The 24864-nt window shown below is 34.9% G+C and overlaps 1 pseudogene; it reads left to right on the top strand.

Moving 5' to 3' along the window:
- The first annotated feature begins 6652 nt into the window (after positions 1 to 6652).
- Positions 6653 to 22442, top strand: LOC149230864 (cytochrome b561 and DOMON domain-containing protein At3g25290 pseudogene; annotated as a pseudogene).
- The last annotated feature ends 2422 nt before the right edge of the window (positions 22443 to 24864 follow it).

Here is a 24864-nt window from a genome sequence, read left to right on the forward strand (position 1 = left end):
TTTTCTTAGGGTAGTAGCACAATTGGAAAAAAGCATGTTGGCAAGCCCTTGTGTATCCAAGTGATCGAAAGTTCAATCCCCCAAACATATCTCACCAATTGAACTTAAAAAAAATATGATACATTGTATATTGCAAAGCCATTAAGTTAAGTAATGACCTTGGCTAACCCAAATATTTAATTAGAATTTAAGCTCAAACACAACATTAGAAATGAAACCTTCACTCTAGATCTAAGGATATAGGGGTCAACATTGGATATTGGATACAAGACAAGGTGATCAAATGTATCTCTTGGACTAGCATTTTTTACAAAGGAATACAAATTTTAATGCTTATATTAACATGTATGTATAATATAATAATGAAATAGTCACTCTTTAGTTCATGGATAAAAGTGTTGGTGTGGAAGGAAATCTCAAGGGATGTGTCACTATAGTCATAAAAATTGCATTTATTGTGGCACATGGAGAACTTATTAATTGGGTGTAGCTTTAAAAATGGATAGGAGTGTTATCCTCCCCACCTAACTGCAATTCCTACAAATGACATATTTAGTGATTAATGAGTATATTGTTGTAATAATTTTGAACCTCGTGTTTAGAAATTGCCCACTTTTTCTAAGAGATCTAGATGGGTAAAGTGAATGGGAAAACTGGGAATCTTACCCATACTAGAGTAGTCATCGGCAACATAGTGAGAGGATTGAAGTTGGGAAACCATGGCTTCACTAGAAGACCAACTCATCCCCAAAACCATGGACCTTGGTCAAGGATTTTTTTCTTATCCTCAAGACATTTGAAGATCATCACAAAAAAACATGGGTCTACATCCACCCAAACTGGCGTTCATCCAATCCTATCATAATTGAACAGAAAAACACTACTTTTTCAATAGAAAATGGGGAATAAAAGTATCACCCAAGGATAATGACCATCGCATCAAGCGCTCAATCATAAGGGAGGAGCAATAATTTGACAATCACACGTCCTTGATTTTTGTTGATTTAACTCTGAACACTCACGTAATATTCTCTTGCTTGGCGAATTAAACACCACTGCATGGAATGGACGAGGATTGAGCCGAACCTTGGATGAAGCCCACTTCATTCTCATCTAAACACAAAACTATATATACGTCAAAGCTATTACAATAGATTCTGATTGTCAACACCTCGAGGTTCTGTTTATATGTGGCTACCTTTTATGGTTACTATTGAATGTGTGATTGGCAATAGTAATGGCAACTTAGGGCTGCCAAATTTCCTTCGATTCCCTCACTACATCCTAATGCAAATAGTTGTTCAATGCCTTGGGTGTCTTTCAAAACTGGTAGGCAGCGTCTTCTTTGATATTTCTCGATGGTTTTAATTCCACTACAATCACAACTTTCATTTACATAAACTTCGTGTTTTCGCACGAGCGACGATTGTTCCAAGGTGAAATGTCACTTGGATGGTTTCAATGTTGTTGACCCATCATAACTAACTAACGGATATGCCCATTACAATTTTATACCACCCCATTATCAATATCAATTATGCATGGGAACCAATTAAAGCAATTTTTCACATTAATTTTATATGAGCATGAGAACATGTGTTAACAAGCAGCCCATAAAGCCTCATTTTGAATGCCATAGTCACTTAGAAGGAATTCCTCTTGTGGTAGCATCCTCCCTACTAAACTTTGCTAGTGCTAACATTAGAACCACCATTACAACAAGATATCTTTCTAGTGTTGACAACACCATTATAGTAAGATACCTCAAGAGAGACAGAAAATTTAAAAAGTATGATAGTAATACTTATCCAGAAGATGGTATTGAAACTAGTAATTGTTCACGAATCCATAAGATTGTAAGGTCATTCTCATTATCATAATCATTGTCATCATCATCACCATCATCCTTGTCATTGTTATTGCCATCATTACATTATCATCATAATCACCATTCATGCCATCATCATCATCATTATGGACATTGTTTGCAATTGTTCATAATTGTAGATGTTGTAAGAAATATCATCAACCCAAAAAATGTGATCAGTGCTAGAAAAGGGTTGTTTAGGACACATTGATATACGTAAGAGAAATAACAACTCTATTTTTGACATATGATCGATGATCATCATCATCACCACCATTATCATCGTCATTGTCATTTTTATCATCCCCATCATCATCATTAATGTAATTTCTATCGACATTGTTGTAATCATGCATCATCATCATTCATGCCATTATTGTTTTTGATGATGACCTAGATGAAAATGATGATCATGACACCAAAGATAATGCTTATGATTATGACAATGACAACATCTAAAATTGGGAAGATTCGCCAACGTCATTAGCATCGTCATCATCATAATCATTGCCATCATCATCATTGTCATTGTAACCACTATCGTCTTTATCATCATAATCAAAATTCATGTCATCGCCATCATCTTCATTTTCATCATTGTCAATATTATTGACATTGTCATCAATTGTTCATAATTGTCAATGCCATAAGGAATATCATCAATGCAGAAAATATGATGAGTGTTGGAAAAGGGATGCAAAAGCGAACATAGAAATGGGGGCAACAATAGAAGTAAAATTGGATGAAAAGTGGATACAACATAAGTAGATGCACAACAACATGAAAAACCTGACACAAAAGTGGATGCAAAAGTAGATGCAGTTGTCAATGCAAACTTGGATGCAAACATGAAGGCAAAAGTGGAAGCAAACATGGGTCCAATGGTAGGTGTAAAACTTGGCACAAATTGTGGTGAAACAAATATGGATGCAACAACGGAAACAAAAGTATATGCAAAAATGGATGAAACAAAAGTGGATGCAATAGGGGATGCAAACGTGGAAGCAAATGTGGTTGCAATGGTAGGCGCAAGATATGGTGCAACAAAAGTGGATGTAACAATAGACAAAAAATATGCAAAATAAGATGCAAAAATGGATGTAAAAGTGGAAGCAAACATTGATGCAACAGGCAAAACAAAATTGGATGCAAAAAATGGATATAATGTAAGTAAATGCAAAAGTAGATACAAAACGAGATGCAAAACCCAATGCATAAACCTGACATAAAAGTGGATGCAAAAATAGATGCAATATTTGATGCAAAAGAGGATGTGAACATGGATGAAAAATTGGAAGCAAACGTGGATACAACAGTGAGTGCAAAACATGGTGCAAATTGTGGCATAACAAAAGTGGATGTAATGATAGATGCAAAAAAAGAATCAAAGTATGATGCAAATGAAGATGTAAAAAGGGATGCAAAAAGTGAAATTTAAAATGGGTGCAACAGTGGATGCAAAATTGTGTGCAAAAGTGGATGCAATAGAAGTCGATGCAAAAGTAGATGCAAAACAAGACACAAAACCCAATGCAAATCCCGGTCCAAAATTGGATACAAAAAGGGATGCAAAAATAGATGTAGTAGTTGATGAAAACCTAGACGCAAATGAGGATGCAAACGTGGATGCAAAATTATAATCAAAAGTGGGTGCAAAAGGAGGTGCCAAACTAGGCGCTAATTGTGGCACAAAAATATTAGATGCAATAGTGGGTACAATAATAGATGCAAAAGAGGATGTAAATATGGATGCCAAATAAGAGGGAAAAGTGGATGCAACAAAAGTAGATGCAAAATTTTATGCTAAACTAGACACAAAACACGATGTAAAACCTGGCACAAAAGGGATGCACAAATGGATGAAAAAATGGATGCAAAAAATGATTTAAAAAATGATGCAAAAAAGGATGCAAAAGTCGATGCAAAAGTTGATGCAATTGTAGGTGCAAAAAGTGGATGCAAATGAGGATGCAAAAGTATGTCAAACAAAATTAGGTGCCAAACTTGATGCAAAACCTGGAACAAAACTTGGTGTAAAGGATGACACAAAACTTGGCATAAAATTTGGTGCAAAACGTGGTGCAAAACCTATTGCAATACCTGGTGCTAAACTTGGTGTAAGATTTGGTGCAAAACTTGATGCAAATTTTGTGTCAAGTTTTGCACCATATTTGATAAATGGATGCAAATAGCACCAAAAATGGGCTCTAGATGCAAAAAAAGAAGTAAAAAGGGACGCTAATCGCTGGTTTTGTTGTAGTGTCTCTAGCAATCTATGCAATACTATCTATGTAGTTCTTTCTTTATGTTTTATGTTATTAGATTAGCAAGTTAGGAATAGTATAGACACTTTAAAAACTTTAAGCTTATTATATTGGTTTGGTTTCCTCAACGACAAACAAGTAGAGACAATCTATATTGTAATTCTATATTTTTTGACGTAATATAGTAATATAATATCTCTGATTTTACAAATAATAATAATAGTATTTGTAATACAATTTATAAATGTTTATAATATTTAAAAAAAAAAATTCCCACAAGGTGTAGAATAGACATTGATAGAGTGTTCTATTAAGGCTCTCCATGGTGAAAATGTCATCGATTCAAGCCCCCATTGGAAAAAATACAACCATGTTAAGGGTTGGTGTGGCCCAGGTCAGGTGCGGATAATTTTGATGGCGTAGATACCCCTGGGTCATGGCTACCCAACCCACAAGTTACACGTGCTACTCATCTCAAAACTCACATTACCTAACAAACTAACTAAAAATTATTTTTAAAATATTTAAATTTTTTTAATCAAAATATTTTAATATTTAAAGTGAATATTTTATTTAGTATCAAAATATTTAAACAAACTAAATTATTAAGAAAAAAATTAGTCAAATATTAAATAAATATATAACAAATTATAAAAACGATTTCATCAAATATTAAATAAATATAGACAAAGTTTAAATGTTAAAAATATTAAAATCTATAATAATAGTAATAATAATAATAATAATAATATCCATTTTTAAGGTCACAACTAAGCTAGACATCAAATTGGTGTATGAAACAATATCCATTTTTAAGGTCACAGCACAGCCAGACACCAAATTGGTGTATGAAACCCCCCCATTGGAAAAAATACAACCATGTTAAGGGTTGGTGTGGCCTAGGTCAGGTGTGGATAATTTTGATGGCTTAGATACCCCTAGGTCATGGCTACCCAAGCCACACCAAATCGGTGTATGAGGCCCACCTCCCAAATCGGTGTATGAGACCCACCTCCACGCAGCTATTTGACTGCTAAGTCACACATATTGGCTGCTAAGTCTACGAAGGCATACATACTCTACCCCCCTTTGAACCTGTGACCTCTTAGGAGTAAACACATGCTCTTAACCATTAGGCCCACTCAAGTTGTATTATTGGTTGTTTGTGTGTAGGATATGTAGTCTTCATATTGGAGTTGTCTTTAGTGCTACTTTTTAGACTTTCTGGTGCCGGAATCCCTGTGGAAAAAATTGAAGAGAAATCTTGATTTGTGTTATTTAAACTAGTTTTTTCACTGTATATATAGATTCAGCGCCCTGGACATATTCGCTACAAATAATCTTGAAAATAAATAAAATAAAATTTCCCACCACTTTGAACGTATATTAAAAATATTGGAGAAAATAAAATACTACTTTAAAATTATGACTAAAAGTCTTGATAGATGTAGTCTAACTAATAGAGGAAATTGTTCATTTCACGCATTTTTTCCAATTAATTTATCGAGATTAAATCTCTACCATCTACTTAAGGTGTAGTCTAACTAATAGAGGAATAATTTTAACCCAAATCTGACAAAGAAAATTTGAGTTTATGTTGTTTAATATGCAAAATTAGATTGCTGGACCAATTTTTCAAGGTCCATTTATACATTCAAAAATATATTTTAAGCAATAAAAAAAGAATAACATTGTTACTTGAAATTCTTGAAATTGTATGACCACATTCCAATGAAAAAAATTATTTCATCTAAATTAACTATACCAATTACTAATAATAAAAGTAAAATTTTAAAAACTTTATTCCAAAATGTGAACAACTACACCTATGAACATAATTATTAAATTCAATTAAAATTGCTTTTAGTATGATACTTCCAACTAAAATTAGAATTTCAAAATAGACTCACGGGTCAAATTTGAATATTTTCACAATTCCTAATCTGTTTTTACAATTTCAAAAAAATTCTTGACCTTTTACAAATTTTTAAAACTATATTTTTGATGAAGAAATCACCCAATAACAAATTTCCTCAAATTCCTGATGGGCTAATTCCCCACCTCTCCTGTGAATTTTGTTCCAACGGTCCAGTTAGAGATTAATTTTCCGATCATGATTTGTGAATTCTGTTCAACGGTAGAGTAAGAAATTAACTTTCCGATCATGATTATTCAACAAATCAGATGAACTACATTAATGTGATTAATCCCAAAAAAACAATCTCAAAATCAGGACCTCATTGATGAGTCAGTAACGGTAAGCACTAAAAATACAACCAAACCTTTCCGCCATGAAAGCCGGAAATTCTAAACCGATACGCCGGAATCTGTACTCATCTTTACGATGTGAAAAGTTCCCGTGAGAGACTGCCAACTTTAAATCCTCGGACGTTTGTATATCATTCTCTCTATGGGCGATTCGGTGGCCATAGACGACTGAGCAGAACACAGGTGGGGCGAGCCGTTTCGCTGCCTTTTCATTCGGAGAATTCAGCGATTTCGGTACTGATACCAGATTTTCATGGCGAAATCGCTCACGTTATTGGTCTGCCTCGTCTTCCTCTGCAATGCCGGGCACCCATCATGGGCGCAGCAGACGTGCACCAGCTCCTTCGACAGCAACAGGCTGTTCAGAGGCTGTCAGGCGCTGCAGCAGCTGGGCGCCAATTTCGCCTGGACGTATGAGCCAGGAAACAGATCCATCCGCATGGCCTTCACGGCCCGGCCGGACACCCCGAACGGGTGGGTCGCGTGGGGAATCAACCCCGTGGCGGCGCTCATGGGCGGGACTCGATCCCTGATCGCCTTCAGGCACTCCAACGGCAGCCTCCTCGTGCTGACATACAACGTAACGACTGCTAACAAGGGCGCGCCTCTGGAACCATCGCCGATCGATTACGATGTGGTTGACATGGCCGCGGAGTTCAAGAATAACCAGATCACTATATTCGCAACCTGGACGCTCAAGAACAATCAGACCACCGTGAATCATGTGTGGAATACCGGCGCTGAAGTCACAGGATTGGTTCCTGGTTCACACCCCTTTGATGCGGCCAATTTGGAGAGCAAGGGAACTATAGATCTCAAGTCTGGAGTGGCAACTACATCTACCAGCAGTCCACATCAAACTTTCAAAAATGTAAGTGCCATGATTTCTTTGTCACCAGTGTTTTGGTGTTTCCTGCCTGCGTTTTGTATCAGTTCGATTTTAATGAATAGTTTATAAGTTTGTTATTCGGAGATCTGTAAGCTTGTTATTCGCAGATTTGCTTATGGATGTGAGATTTTTTAGGTTTTTTATTTTTTCAATTTCGATGTGAAAACATTTTAAGTTTATTCAGCCAATAATATTTAGGTTTTCAAACGATGACATTTCTAGAATTTCAAACGATGACATTTCTAGAATTGGTTCGAAACGTGGACCAAAGCTTAATGATCTGATTAATCCGAAAGACATTCTCATTTCCAATATGGATCACAAAAATCTAAGATCTACCATTATAAATATTTTAAAATAATAATACCATTGTTTAGTTTATAATATAAATTCTATCTTTACTTATTTTAAAATGATACAGTTGAGTATATTTCATTTTACAGTAGCATTTACTTGAAAAGTTAAAGTTTAGTTGTTTTTTAGGGGTTTTTTTTTTAATAAGGCTTTCATATATTATTGATTAATCATGTATAAAGTTTATATTTTTAATTTATAATTACAAATTATTTAATAATATGTCTTACCTTTAAAATAGAGTAAAGTTTAACTAAATAGCGCTAAGTTTATGATGGAGCACAACAATAGTGAAGAGAGACTAACTAAATAACAAGTTTATGATGGACAACAACAATAGTGAAGAGAGACTATGTGAACAATGAAGAAACTACACTTATTAACTAAAGATAAAAAAACTTTATATTGAAAACATTTTTTACACCTTCTTGGATAGGGGCTCGCAATTGGTCTTCTTCTTTATTGTTTTGAAGATCCAAATTTGCTAGGTTGGTCCATCTTGATAACTTGCTACTACAAGGTATCAATGGAAAGGAGGATCTTTTCACGGGCTTCATTCCTCTATATTAGCATGTTTCTTATGATTTTATTCAACTAGTAGTGTATGTCTATTACTTGCATATATTGGGTTTGTCTGGTACAAATGTTGCTAAAGCCAGAAATTTATTAACCTACCTCTTCCTCCCTAAACGTAGATACTAGATATAAAACTCCTTTCAACATAAGTTTCTCACTTAACATCTTCAATTTATTTATGAATTGACTACGGGGTGAGTTCTCTAAAATGGTGCGCAATTGCTTATGCACTTGCTTGGGTACATGTCCAAGGGTGAGGCATCTTGCTACTGGTCTAGGGATAGTGGAAGTAAAGTGAGACATGAGAGTGGAAGGGATAGGAGAATAATAACTAGAGGAGAATTGAGAGAATGAGGGTGAAAATTGAATCACTCACCAAGGAGTGAAAAGGGGTAGATGGTGGGAAGGAGGACAAGGGTGGCAGAGTGGACAAGATGCTAGAGCAAGTGCAGGAGATCGTGTTATGAAACTAGCCCACAAAAATATAGAAAAGATAGATCAACGCCTTAGAAATAAGCCTCTTCAATGGGGTAGCCTCCTTTACATTACACAAATAAAAAATTCTTGGATGATACAAATGACCAGACCTCCTTTCTATATATAGGAGTCTAAGGGGTCATAATATAATCAGAGTCGACATAACAATAATAATGTAAGGGAAAAATAATAACAATAGTGGGCTCTTATGGGGCACAATAATAACAATATGGGGACTATATGGGCACAATAATATAGTAAGGGGGTCGTACTAATAACAATAAGGGGTTACACTAGTAATATAGGGACCTAACATGCCCCTCTCCTTCAAAAAGTGTTGTCCTCAACGCTTGAGTAGTTTTTGATGCTTCTGTATAAAATTCTTGTCCTCCCATGTGGTATCTTGAGTGGTTAAGTTCTTCCACTTGATGAGATACTCTGAAATTGATCAATTTTGTAGCTGTCAATTTCTTGTTTTTGTGACTGCTCCAGGTTCCAATATGATTTTTGCTTCCTTGTCAAATACTGGCAATATTGTTTGAACTGAGATCTTCTGCAACTTTTGAATGAGTGGCCACACTTCTTCGTCCTTCTTCCATTCATCCCTTGCTTTGTTTATCCAATCTGGTTGGATAATAGAAATGGCACACAACAATGCTTCCACATCCTCATCCTTTCTTAAGAGTGCATCTACCACAATATTTTGCTTCCCTTTTTTGTAGATGATTTCAAAGTCATAACCCAACATCTTTGTGACCCATTTTTTTTTCTCTTCAAAGGATAATCTTTGTTCTAAAAACTATTTAAGACTATCATGATCCATTTTTACCTTGAAGTGTCTTCCCATTAGGTAGGGTCGTCATTTCTTAAGTGCATGTAGTATTACCAACATTTCCAACTTGTCCTGACGATGAACCACACTGGTTGGTTCGAAACATGTCGACAAATGGTTTCTCATGTGATTTTTGCCGAAAAACCTCTCGTAAAAATAGCTTTGTGTAAATACTTTCCTTTTATTAGACGACTTTCGAAGGCAATGGGTCTTTCTTCTTGCATTAAAACAACACCAATTCCATTTCCTGAAACATCGCATTCCACAATAAAGGTTTTTGTGAAGTCCGACATAGCTAAGACCGATGCTTGGCACATTGCCTCTTTAAGATGTTCGAAGGGCTTTGTTGCTTCTGGAGTCCATGAAAATGCATCTTTCTTTAATAATGTTGTTAGTGGTGCTGTTATTCTCCCATAATTCTTAACAAACTTGCAATAATACACTGTCAACCCAAGAAATCCTCACAGATGCTTTATGGATGTGGGGATTTTCCATTCCTTAATGGCTTTAATTTTGCTAGGGTCTACCTTAACACCTTCATGAGATACAATATGACCCAGATATTCCACCTCTTGTACTCCAAAGAAACATTTGGATCTTTTTGCATATAATTGTTTCTCCTCCAATAGTTTGAGCACCTTGTCAACATGTTGAACATGATCCTTCCAAGACTTGTTGTAGATTAGTATATCATCAAAAAATATAACACAAATTTTCTAAGGAAGGGTTTGAAAATGGAATTCATCAAACCTTGAAATGTAGAAGGTGCATTGGTAAGGCCAAAAGGCATGACCAAAAATTCATAATGACCCTCATGAGTTCTAAATGTTGTTTTAGGAATGTCTTCAATCTTTATTCTAATTTGATGATATCCTGAATGAAGATCCGACTTGGTGAAGTAAATTGATCCATGAAATTTGCTATAGGAGTAAATGCATGGTGTATGGAGAATGAAGAAACCCTCAAGGGTATTCCCGGGACCCTTGGCAAACTGTAAGATTATCTGCAGCTGTCACAAAGCTACATGCATGTCCATACTCCATAACTGACTATCAAAGCAAAACAGATTCATTACCTCGAGTCTCCGTGTAGATTTGCTGAAGAGCACAATGAAGCTAGGTGGAAGTCCCCTGAGCTGGCTCCAGATCAAGTCCTGCACATAGAAGGGAGAAGCGTAATCACATCATAAAACCTTGACAATTAATGCATGAATATACAAAAGACATCTAATTACACATAACTAAGCTACTCATGCTAAAAGGCATTGTACAAACAAGTAAATGAATGATAGTACCAACACCACACAGTAGACAGTACAACTACAGTTCTATATTAATGTCGAAAGAGTGATTACAACCATCGGTTGCATCAGCCTTCCCTTACCCCTCCAACTTCTCTCTCTCTCCCCCTTCTTACCAACTTCTTACGCTTAGATTTGAGACTATGATCGACAATCAAGTAAGCTATCCTTTCAAATGATCTGACCTCTATCACAATAGTCGTAGCTCTGCTTATGTAGCATTCGAGATTAGGGTTGCCAAGTTTCTCCATGAGTTTCCTTAGGTAAAAGCAATGATGTTGCCATGCTTTTGAGCTCTTTCCCATTTGCCTCCTTCATTAGGATTAGAAATCCCTCAAATAGGTCGAACTTTGATGTTTCCTTGCTTTTCTGAGTAGATTTAGGAGAGAATATAGAGATATTTCTGAGTCAATTTGCTCCTTTCACCTCTAGATCCTCATCAGGGTTCACTAATGTTGTCCCCGAACTAAAAAGTAGAGTTAGTGGGGTCACTAACACTCCCTTAGGCTTACAAAGAAGCTTTATAAAGCATGTTGTCAGTGTATAGGTAGCGTTAGTTTGGAAACAAGGCTTGTGAACTTGGTCATTGCTTCAGCCATCATGTCTTTCCGCTTTGAGCTGATGAGGAGGTCATTTTGCTGTATAACAGATGCCCCCTAAAGTGTGAGATCAAAGGTTGCGACGATGGCCAAAATACTTTATTTAACTGTTATTTTTCTTCTTTGACAAAAAGAGAGAGAGAATCGGAGCTTCAGGCGGTACGAGAAACCTGATACAACACATATATATATAAGACAACTAAAATCATGTCCTGAGTCAAGCATTCCCACGCTTAGTAGCTATGTCAGAGTGATTTTCTGATAATAGAGATATGACGATTCTGGCCGCCGATAAGCACAATGCAAATCCAGTGTCATAATAGAATCATCCTGATGAGTTGTCTCCAAAAATCAACATACGCAACTTGGGAGAGGAAACAAGGTTGAGTGATGCAAGCCTCTACCCAAGGTCTTGATTTCCGCTTCACCGAACAACATAGATCGATGCATGTGAATATATGCATTGATGTTGAACATGCATGAAATCGTCTGATTACCAGTCAATAACGGAGACCGTTAACAGACGCAAGAAAGGCCACCAATAATGATGATGGTCTCCAAGATGCACAGTACAATCTAGCGAGTGTGAAAAATGTTTTTGTCATTGAACACTTGTAGAATCGCTTAAACAGGTCCCAGTAATGAGAACCCCTGATCAAACACAAGGTGACATGCCACTAATGTCTGCAAGTACCAAGGCACTAAATGTGTTTCTGGGTTGTCTTCCTAGATAGTCGATAGGAATATACATGTCGAAAGGTAGGCATAATGTGTCCTACATCAATCGACACAAAACGGGACAAGAATGATTTTGTTTTTTGAAGAATCTTTGAGCATTGAGTCAAAACGAAAAAGGGCATGGTGAAAGAATATGCTTGATGGGTTGATGGAGGAAACAAAGGGTTAACCCTTGAACAATAGAACGCATGACAACAGTTTTAACTATGTAGCACTAGACTCATGAACACCAAAGAGTGTTAGGATACAGAGATGAAAGAACATCGAGGTATTTAGGCTAAACTCATAGGACGGTAAGATTCATATTAAGAGGCCTTCATAAGGAGGGTTTATATGAAGGAGTGCCATGTTTAAGGGAACGACTATTGCCAAACTACACTTTCTAATATTGAATACAGTTGTATTGTCTACTTTTCCCGTTTGATTAGTTTAGTGAGTCCAAATGGGTAAACTCATAGATCTTTTCATATTTAAGATTCTTAAAAGGACAACAAAAAGAGAAACTCTATGCCCTATCTGATTAGTTTAATGAGTCCATACAGGAAAACTCGTCGATCTTTTCATGTTTTAAGAGTTTGAAAAGGATCGTAAAAAGAGCGACTTTATACCTCATCTATGTAATTTAATGAGTCCAGACAAGACAACTCGGTGGTATTTTCATATTTAGAGAGTCTAAAAAGATCGTAAAGAATGACTCCAGGGTGGTCCCTTTGTCATAGTTTTTAACCGGGTGCGACAAAAGTTTAATAGTATACCCGGATCGGTTACTTTTCCGTGAGTTAATCTATTGAGTCTGGATAAAGAGAAACCTATGCTCAATAGATGTTGACCTCATTTTGTTATGAGTACGAGGAGACGAACTAAACTCGATTTTCGTCATGAATTTTTAATGAGTCACGCGACGACAAACTCAATACCTTCATCGAATTTTAACGAGTCAAATGAAGAAAACTCAAGGTATCTTCACGGGACCCTTCGCAGATTGTAAGATTATCTATAGCTGTCACCAAGCTACATGCATGTCCATACTCAATAACTAACATTGAATTTTAACGAGTCAAATGAAGAAAACTCAAGGTATCTTCATGGGACCCTTCGCAGACTGTAAGATTATCTATAGCTGTCACCAAGCTACATGCATGTCCATACTCAATAACTAACTATCAAAGCAAAACAGATTCATTACCTCGAGTCTCCATGTAGATTTGTTGGAGAGCACAATGCAGCTAGGTGGAAGTCCCTTAAGCTGGCTCCATATCAAGTCTTGCACATAGAAGAGACAAGCGTAATCACAACATAAAACCTTGACAATTAATGCATGAATATACAAAAGACATCTAGTTACATAACTAAGCTACTCATGATAAAAGGCATTGGACAAACAAATAAATGAATGATAGTACCAACACCACGGAGTAGACAGTACAACTCTAGCTCTATATTAATGTTGAAAGAGTGATTACAACCATTGGTTGCATCAGCCTTCCCTTACCCCTCCAGCTTCTCTCTCTCCCCCTTCTTACCAGCTTCTTATGCTTAGGTTTGAGACTATGATCGACAATCAAGTAAGCTATCCTTTCAAGTGATCTGACCTCTATCACAATAGCCCTAGCTCTGCTTATGTAGCATTCAAGATTAGGGTTGCCAAGTTTCTCCATGACTTTCCTTAGGTAAAATCAATGATGTTTCCATGCTTTTGAGCTCTTTCCCATTTGCCTCCTTCATTAGGATTAGAAATCCCTCAAATAGGTCGAACTTTGATGTTTCCTTGCTTTTCTGAGTAGATTTAGGAGAGAATATAGAGATATTTCTGAGTCAATTCGCTCCTTTAACCTTTAGATCCTCATTAGGGTTCACTAACGATGTCCCCGAACTAACAATTAGAGTTAGTGGGGTCACTAACGCTCCTTTAGGTTTACAGAGAAGCTTTATAAATCATGTTGTCAGTGTATAGGCAGTGTTAGTGTGGAAACAAGGCTTGTGAACTTGGTCATTTCTTCAGCCATCATGTCTTTCCCCTCTGAGTTGATGAGGAGTTCATTTTGCTATATAACACAATTCATCCAATAATTCATCAATGATAGGAATGGGAAATTTATCTTTAATAGTGAGCTTTTTGAGCTCCCTATAATCCGGACACATGTGCCATGATCCATCCTTCTTGTGCACCAATACTACTGGAGCAGAGAAAGAACTTTGACTAGGTTGAATTATACCAGCCTTTAGCATTTCTGCAACCATACATTCAATTTCACTCTTTTGGGCATAGGGATATCTGTACGGCCCGATGTTTGGAGGAACACTTCCTGGAATCAAATGAATAGCATGATCATGATCACGAATAGGTGGGAGGCCTTTGGGAGTCTCAAATACCTTGGAATGATTGTCCAAGACTTTTTGGAGATCTGGAGAAATAGATGATTTTGATGTGGGAACCTCTAGCGAACATAATTATGCAATTACGCCTCGTTGTTCCTTCTTTAGAAGCTTTTTCATACCGTTAGAGCTGATTATCTTTCCCAGTTTCCCTGCAATACCCCTTAATTCAACTTTCTTTCCTTCCGCACAAAATTTCATGAAAAGTTCTTGAAAATTAAAAGCTATTGTACCCAAGGATTGTAGCCATTGGACTCCTAAAACAACATCAACACCACCCATTGGAATGGAAAGAATTGGGCTATTCAATACATATTCTCCCATGGATAGCTTGATATTATGACACTTTCCAAAGCAATTTATGGTTCCTCCACTTGCAACCATCACTTGACACTCTGGTGTTGGATATAGGAAGCAATTCAATTCCTTAGCTATCTTACAATTAATAAAATTATGGGTACTTCCCAAATAAAACAACACTATTACCTTTTTCTTCTTGATATGTCCATCTATCTTGATAGTTTGAGGAGTGGTAATTCCAGCCAATTCCTTACAAGATATGGTTGGATTCATTTCTTCTTTATATAGGGTTTGTTCCTGGAGTATATCCTCTTCTTTTGACATTTCTTGTTCCTTTTCTTCCTCTTCACAATCTATGTAGAATAATTTCTTCTCAGCACACTTATGACCTTTAGTGTATTTTTTATCACAACTGTAACAAAGCCATTTTGCTCTTTTTTCTTCCAATTGTTGTGGTGTCAACCTTATAGGTTGTGGAAGGCTAGGGGAAACAACAATTCTAGCTTTATAGTTGTGAGTGGTAGGATTTTTGGTTGCCATAATTTTTCTTTCCATTTTTCTTGCTAACCTGAATGCCCTCTCCAATCAATCAGGTTCCCAAAGGCGAACCTCATGTTGGATATTATCCTTTAAAGTCTCTATGAACATATCAATCATATGCTCCTCTGGAATATTTTCTACCCTTATGTTCAATTTCTAGAAGTCCTCAATGTGCTCCATCATTGAACCCTTTTGTTTTAGATTTATCAATTGGCTAAAAAAGGTGTTGCTTTTTGTATCCTCATAATGTGCTATCATTTCTTTCATAAAAGTTGCCCAAGTGACAATTTGTTTACGAGAGCAAAGCCATCAATACCACACAAACTAATTTGGTTCCAAATATAAGTTGCAATACGTACCTTTTGTGTGTTTTGCACGTTATGGAGATCGAAAAATTGCTCCATCTGTAGTATCCATGTTCCAAGATCCTTGCCATTAAACTTCCTCATATCGATTGTTGGAACATGGTGGGTCGTCAATCCAACATTAGAGTCTATGAAATCATGACTAACATTTTTTTTGTTCTCATCATGAGTTTCCTTTACTACCCTTTCACCATTATTAACCATTTCTTGTAGCAACTTATTCAAATTTATCTTCAATTCTTCCATCTTGGCGTCCATGCCATTCATCTTAGCATCCATGTCATTCATCTTAGCTTCCATGCCATCCATCATAGCTTCCATGCCATCCATATTAACTTGCACGCCATTCATATTATCTTCCATGCCATTTATCTTGGCTTCAGTTACCTTTTTGTGAAAAACCTATTGTGAGAATGAAATTTGTTGTACTTGGTCTTGTAATTTTGATATATCATGTTGCATTTCTTCCTCTTTTTCACGAGTCATGATAGAGCTTTCAGATTGCTTACTAGGTGTTTGCATTTTCTTTCTTTGGGGCATCAATTAATGCTAATAATTCTTCACTATTCCCTTTGAATTCCTTCAAACTAATTTTCCAAACCAATCTTATGCAAAATTTAAAAAAAAACTATACACCTTTTTTTTCACTTTGTAAGAGCTCAATATTGAATCTATTGTATATCTGTAATTGCGGATCTTGAATATCTGAAATCATGTCCTGCCGTAGCCCTTTCAGTCCTCTTTCTAACCCCACAATTCTGATTAAGATTGGATTCTCCAGGGAAGAGTTATGCCAAATCTCCCACGGTGACCTGATTATAGACTAGCTCAGTAGAGCGAACTTGTACAAAGTTCCACGTGACACTGTTTTGACCTTAGCATCTGAAATTGATATACATAAAACTACAGTCGGTCCTCTTTCTGAAACTTCTTACGAAATTTCAATCTGATGCTCAAAACAAAAGTTATGGCGATTTTCCCCAGGTCACCTGTTTGGAATGTAATTCGAGAGTCTGCAAAAACCCCAACTTCCTCAGATCATATCTCCAAAAATATAGTGAGACAAGCTCTGAAATTTAGACCCAAACTTCAAAATGATTTTGGCTGAAATGGGTGTTTTTTGTAGGTTCTGAAACGTCGCAGAAAAAAAAAGTTTTAGCAAAAATTCCATGATGACCTATTTGGAGCTGCGAAACCCTAGAATCCAAAGCTCTGATACCAAATGTTATGAAACCAGCTCACAAAAAGATAGAAAAGATAGATCAACGCCTTAGAAATAAGCCTCTTTGAGGGGGAAACCTCCTTTACATTACACAAATGAACAATTCTTGGATGATACAAATGACAATGTCTCATTTCTATATATAGGAGTCTAAGGGATCATAATATAATCAGAGCCGAAATAGCAATAATAATGTAAGGGCAAAATAATAACAATAGTGGGCTTCTATGAGGCACAATAATAACAATATGGGGACTACATGGGCACAATAATATAATAAGGGGGTTGTACTAATAACAATAAGGGGTTACACTAGTAGTATAGGGACCTAACAGACTGAGCACAAGGGTTTGTGATGGGAAGTATCAATGACTTGATATAAACTCACAGAATATGTTTTGTCGTTAGAGGGAGAGGGGAGTGTAGGAGGAACAAGTCCAAGAGGATGATGGAATGTTGATGAAGGAAACTAAGGATCCACAAGGGAGTGATAAAGAGCCCAAATAGAGATGTGGAGGAAAGAAACAATGAAAAGGAATCCACTTCCAAACGTAGATAAATGTAGAGCTTACTCAAGACCTAAAATGCAATGATGAGGTTGATAATAATGGCTGCATCATTCGATATGCAGGGCAAGGACGAGATGCTTAAGGATGATTAATGTTGGACAACGATAACCAAAGTGCATTGAGTGGTGATTTCAAAGGTGATGATGGAAATGCATTGGAGTTGAATGAAAAGATGACCTAATTCTATGTTGAATAATCAAGGCTAACTTTTCCTCAAAGTTAATTACATGTCGTCCATGTAGGAGGTTGCACGATGGAAAGTAAGAGTTAGTTGTGATTTTTTGCATGGATCACTCCACTTGGGGGGATTTTAATTGAAAGACATGAGGTGAGCTTTCATATTTTAAATTGAAGGACATGGATATGGGATTTAATCCCATGGGATCATTTAATATGACTCTTTTAGGTGCAACCACTCATTAAACCACTACCTTAAGGTGCCCCTCACTTTTCACTATTGAATCCAACCCTTTTAAACTAAATAAACCCTTTTAAATAATTAAGTCCAATCTATCTCTAGGATAACCAATGTTGTTTCCATATATTAGATCTATCCCAATTAAAAAGCTTACATACTGTGTAATATCTTATATATGTTCCTTAAATCATGAATTGTCTATGGGTACTAGGGATAACATGTGCATGTATTTGTTTCCATTCCATGGATCTAAAACAAACAATATTCTATATCCTTTACAAACTCGAGAGATTAACCAATTCCCAACGAGATGGAAGTTTGTGGTAATTCTTTCCTTTATTGATGTAGATTGTAATCTTTTAATAGAATTTCTTACCCAGTCTTCTACTAAATCCTTTATAATATAATTGGCCCTTATTAATTGAGTCCACAATCCTATAATTTGTGTTAATATTATACACTTTTTATTGCCATTGCGTTAGAATAATAAATGTTTTTCTAATCCCTAGACTATATTTTTTTTTGTTAAAGCTAACTTTTTTTCTAATATGCTTGCACAATTCTTCTTTTTCCTTGGTCCCCCAACCAAATGAATTTATAGCATAACATTTTGATCATTTCGTAAACTCTTTTTGGAATCCAAACAAGCAACACTAAGTAAACTATAATCTCTTATTGTACAACTTTCATAAGTACTGGGTGACCCTCTAATCAACCACTAGTTACACCATGAATTCAAACGTCTCTCCACTTTGTCTATTCACCATTGTCAAACACATTTTTGAACATATCTAGATTTAGTTGAAATCCTAAATATTTTAAACCAATATCAAATTCTATCAAATTGTAGAGAAATAATTGGGTTCAATAGATTTTTCCATCTTCGAGATGCTCTCAATGGAAATTGGCAATTTGTCAATATTAATTTTCGTGTCTAAGGCCTTATAAACGAGTTTCATTGTTTCTTTAAGTTTCTCAAACACCCTTCTTAATCCTTCATAGAAACTTAAAATATGATTAACGAATAGAAAATGAGTTATATAATAGGAAATTATGATATTAAACCCTTTAAAACTACCATCTCTATATAGGCTTTTATTATTAGCTTACTTATGCCTTCAACATCTATGAGGAAAAGTAGTGGGTAGGGTGTTTTTTAAGGATTCAAATATTGTTCCTATGTATAGTATTTTAGACGTTATTCTAATTTGAAAATTTATACATATAGAAGGTAGGTTAATATGAATAAAAAAACATGTAATTTACTATTAAAATTGTATAGTATTCTAGGTGAGTTTCCTAGTTTGAAAAATCATGCATATAGAAGGCAGGTGAATATTCAATAAAAAAACATGTAATTTACTATTAAAATTGTTAAATTTGTGGTGAATATTATCAATTTAATAACATCTATGTAAAAATTGGCAAATTTGTAACCAAATGAAGGAATATTTTCTTCAAAAATATCCAAAAGATAACCAATGGGCAAAATTTTGCACCTAGAAAATTCTAGTAGTGGGGATAAAGAGCATACTTGTCTTAGGGATTTTTTTGACTTGAAGAAAGGGGAAGCTACTCATGGCAAAAGATAGAGATGTAATATAATTCATTACCCATACTATAAATTGATGACAAATGAATGAGCATTAGTCATAGGTATAGATAATACATCTTCTTATATGCTTTGAAAAAGCTCAATTTCACCACCAAGGTTCTTGGTCCTTAACTTTGATTGGGTGTAAATTTTCATAGACAACCTGTAGTACCTTATGTATTTGCTTTCTTTCCAGAAAACCTTTTAACCTCTATCATTCAAGGTTGTATCTAAAACACACAAGTTTTCTATGTAAACATTGTTAAATCAACCTCCCCAATATCTTCCGCAATAAAATCATAGCAACCTAGGAAAAATCACTCATTAAGTCCATCTAGCCTAGATTTTTATGCTTTTGAAAACTATATAAATTGATATGCAATTGTTCTTTGTCCAATATTATTAAAGAAAACTAAACTTTGTAAAGAATTTGAGAATCTTAAATATTTGTAATAATGGTAATTTTGAAGTAGTTGACTCCTGCTGTCATATCCTTGAAATTCGTTGTCCATGTGCTATCTTCCAAGACAGAATTTATATTTTGGAAAATTATGTAAATTGTTGTGCAATTGTTCTTTGTCCACTATCATTAAAAAAAACTAAGCTTCGTAAAGAATTTGACAATCTCAAATATTTGCTATAGTGGTAATTTTAAAGTAGTTGGCTCTGATGTCATATTTTAAAACCAAGCTTGGTAAAGAATTTGACAATCTTAAATATTTGTTATAATGGTAATTTTAAATAGTTGACTCTGCTGTCATATCCTTGAAATTCATCGTCCATGTGCCATATTCCTAGACAGAATTTATGTTTTTCCTATAACTAGCAATTTTGTGAAAAAATTGTGTTTTCATACTTACCATAAAACCTTTCTTTTCAATCTCCATTACTTTTCAAAAAGAATTCTCTTTTTGTCTCGATCTTTCTATTTCTGCTCTATAATCCTCAGAAAATATACATGTTATCTTATTATTAGAGTGACAAATCCCTTTTTTTTCTCACTTGTAAACATTTTTTGTCTGTCATTGTTGCGATTTCATATCACTGTATTTTAACAAAGCATGCTTAATATTTTAAATTGCAGAGGCATGGAGTGCTGAATGTGGTTAGTTGGGGCATACTGATCCCAATTGGGATACTTACTGCGAGGTATCTCCGCCCATATAAATCTGCAGATCCGCTCTGGTTTTACCTCCACCTATTTTGTCAGATTTCGGGCTATGTTCTCGGTGTGGCTGGTTGGGCCACTGGTCTTAAGCTGGGAAGCTACTCTAAGGGAACTGTGCATACCGTACATAGAAACTTGGGATGGGCAATTTTTGCATTCGCCACATTGCAGGTAATATATCGAGTTCTTGTTGGCTAATGCGTTTTTTCTATTTATTTTGGTAATGCCAATCAGGTGGCATCAATGGATACATATATTGTCACATAAATATGTTACCAGAAACCTGAACGCTGAGCTCATTTAGACACTACAATAATAATCAAATTTATATGTGGTAGGCCGTTACATCTTTCTTTCTCCGTAAACCTTTTGGTCCCTTTCTCGTTTTAATCCAGTTTCTCGTTCCCATTTTGGTCCACTTTGCCATACAACATAAATTGGTCCATGCATCCTGAGAGATTTTATATGCAACAGTAATCTCAATATTAGAGTTGTTATATATATTTTTAACTGATATTGACTTTCTATTGCTATATAATGAAGGTCTTAAGTTTTTTTTCAATAAATTGGCTATAGTGAGTTGTAAGTTCACATAGAGATTGGTATATGTGGAGTTGTTATACTTATCTTTAATTCACAATGGCCTTCTCTATAGCTACATAATGGAGATCTTCTATATACTTTTGTTTAATATTATAAGTAATAGAAAACTATTAGACTCAAGATGCCTCTAAGAGTTAGGTTAGATGATATGAACATTGCTAATTCCAAAATATTTCAGAAATCTGATATACGAAAACTAAGTCAAACAATTAACTTAGCTTATATCTATTAAATTTCCAAAATTTACAAGCAAATTAAGAAACTTGTAATCTAGATAAAAAAGACCCAGATGAATGGATTATGCTAATTTAAACATTACAACTATCATGATCTGGAGACTTCCAAACAAAAGCTAAAGGTGACATCTTTAGTGCACAAGGTTGGGCTTTAGCAAGAGTGACAGGTTGGGTTGGCTCTCTTCCCTCTGATATCCTTATGTCGATTGCATATTTTTGGAATAATCCAGAATTTGTTATGTATTGCATATTTTGGGAATAACCTAGAATCGAACAGTTAGAATCGAGCAGTTAGAAGAAAAGAAACAATTCACTTTTCTCTTAACCATCAAATTCCAAAATATTCTCAAAATTTGTAATTTACATAAATTTAATATATTTAAAATATAGAACATTTTATTTTCTTTGTTTTAAAGTTCCTGCTGATATCTTTTTGGCTGGCAGGTCTTTGCATTGCTTCTGAGGCCACGAAAAGACCAGAAGATTCGAAAGTACTGGAATATATATCATTACTCTCTTGGGTATGCAACCCTTGTTTTAGGCATACTGAACATTTTCGAAGGATTTGATATTCTGAAACCTGATAACAAGTGGAAGCAGGCTTTTATAGTTGTCATCGCTACATTGGGAGGAATTGGTGTGGTCTTGGAAATAGCAACCTGTACCATTTCTACCCTCCTACGTATTTCAAAAAGACGCTCAACGTCTTCAAATAATGCATGAGTGGGAAGTAAAGGGTGTGGTGTCCAGGACTAATATGGAATTATCAGTCATCCAGACAAGATTAGCAACTGTTGAACTTTTTGGACAAGTACATAGAAGTATAGCCATCCTCCTCCATGTTTTAATGCTGTTGGTTTGTACTACTACCAGCTCTGGTGTAGGTGGAATATTAAGACAGATAGGATAGCTCTTGTGATATATTCTTTGTTCAACAATATCTCTTATGAATTTTTGTTAAATTATTTCATGATCGTGACTCTACATGTGGTTGTGATTTTTGCATTTTATGGTGGAAACAATTTCCTGATTGTACTTGCTTGGTCTAGATTTGTATGTGAACTGACAGGCCACCCAAGTGCTGGTTAGTGTTTTTCTGTGATAGTTTCTGAACTTTCTTTGCCATTCTCTTAAAACCTTGAGATCGCTGGCCTTGAAGGCACACCAAAAATACAATGGAGGTGGAAGTGGCGTGCTTATATATAGGTTCCATTTCGCCTTTATATACACAGATTCTAACTGAAGAATATCTGCAGGACTACTGCCAACATGAGATTCCGTATTGTATAGTCTCCATTTTGCCTGCTTATACTCAGATTCTAACAGAAGAATATTTGCGCTTAACAACTGCTGTCAGAGTGAGGTTCCGTATCATATAGGCTCCATTTTGTCCTGTTATAGTCAGATTCTAACCGAATGATATCTTCATGGCAACTTTGTCAGATCGATGTCCCATTGAATATAGATGGAGCTGGCCTTCAATCTTTTCCAACTTCCTGTTCTCAACCACTTCAGTTTCACCAGGTGACAATTTCTAATTTCAACGAACTTCATTGTAACCGGGAGATAAGTGTGACCTTGAATTTTATTTTATATATATATATATATATGGAATTTTTTTTTTAAACGGGAGGGGTTAGTTCCCTACAAAAGCATTATGGGCCTTTTTTTAACATATATTAGTACGTGTCACAACATGCTGACAGCGATCACATCGAAACAAATATCAAATTCCGGCATTGGGGTCTCCATGGAGCAGAATATTCTGCAGAGCTGCAGCTCGATCGCAGTGGGGGGCATGCAAAGGAAGCGCATATATATATATACATATATATGGAATTATATATATATATATATATATATATATATATATGGAAAGGATATTAGATGTTGGATGGAAGAATAGTCTACTTAAATATTTCAATGTGATTATTTTAAAATGTTTCTAATATTCATATTATGATTACTGTTAAAATGTTATTAAGATTATGAAAAGTTTATTTAAATACTTTTTGGAATAATTTATATTTTTATAATTAACTTTCATCCCTAATCTCTCTCCATAAAGTTTAGACTTAATTTTTGATGAAAATTAAACCCCACATATATTAATTGATTTGCACCTAATAAATAATTTTTTTAATATATTAGAAAATACATAATGTACACCCCCACAAGTCGCCATCATTAAATATACTCAAAACAAAATGTTCAATTGCACTACTAGTATGTATAATTAATAAGATACATTTCCCTGGTACTTAATTTTAAAGTATGTTTTTCTTTTTCTTTTTTTATTATTTAAATTTACATTCTAAAATTTCAATTTTCTATGTTATTTTATTGATTTCATTTTATATCTTTTTATAAAGTGTTAACAAAAATTAACCTATGATGTGTAAATTAGTTGGTTTGTGTGGGTTTAGCCTCCATTAAGAGTCTGGTTCAAATCTCATGAGAAAGGTTGAGAGTGGGAACTAGTTGTGGGACATTGGGGCTAGCCTTCACCTAGGCTTAACCTCTTTTTTTGTCATCTACAATAATAAGTTAGATGCCCATTATCATCATTGTCTCATCACTTATTTAAATTGTGTCAATGACAATAACTACTTGGAGAAAAGTTGAGAAAACTATTATTGGAGGGTGCAAAAAATTTTGGTCTTGAAAATAATCATAAATGAGCATATTTCTACTTCTAGGAAAAATAAAATACCCATTTGAGATGGTTGTCTTTCTTATTATATTATATGGATGTGAAATTTGGGGATGAAACTTGTCTCTAAAAAATAGTGGTGAAGACCAAAAATCTATAAGCATAATCTTAAAATAAGAAGCAACACATCTTATTGTCCTAGACACAAAGTTGGGCTTTGCCCCAGTGTTAGACAAAAGGCTTAATGAGATTGCTTCAAAATCTAGATAAAATTACTAATAACTGGGATTGGTATAAAAAATACTAAATTTTTGCTAAACAATTGGAGAATAAAAAAGTTACTTCAATTTAAAAAATAAAAAATATTTTTTTGTTTTAGTTAATTTAAAAAACTCTATATTATAAAACTTCCACAAGTTTCATAGTGAAAACATTATGTGATGAAAAAAATTAAAGAATTAAAATCATTTCCCCTTAAATACCCTATATATTCCTATATTAAATTTAAATATTTTATTTTACCAAAATATGTTTATGAATACTTAAACTCATGTATTTTGGGAAGCTAAATGTTCACCAAACAATTCAAATTAAAATACTATAATATATTAATACTTAATTTCAAAAAATATGTCAAACAGGAAATTATGAAAATT

This window comes from Pinus tabuliformis, chromosome J (genome assembly GCF_031772625.1).
Source record: "Pinus tabuliformis cultivar Carrire ecotype Pingquan chromosome J, CPIR1, whole genome shotgun sequence".
Classification (NCBI taxonomy): Eukaryota; Viridiplantae; Streptophyta; class Pinopsida; order Pinales; family Pinaceae; genus Pinus; species Pinus tabuliformis.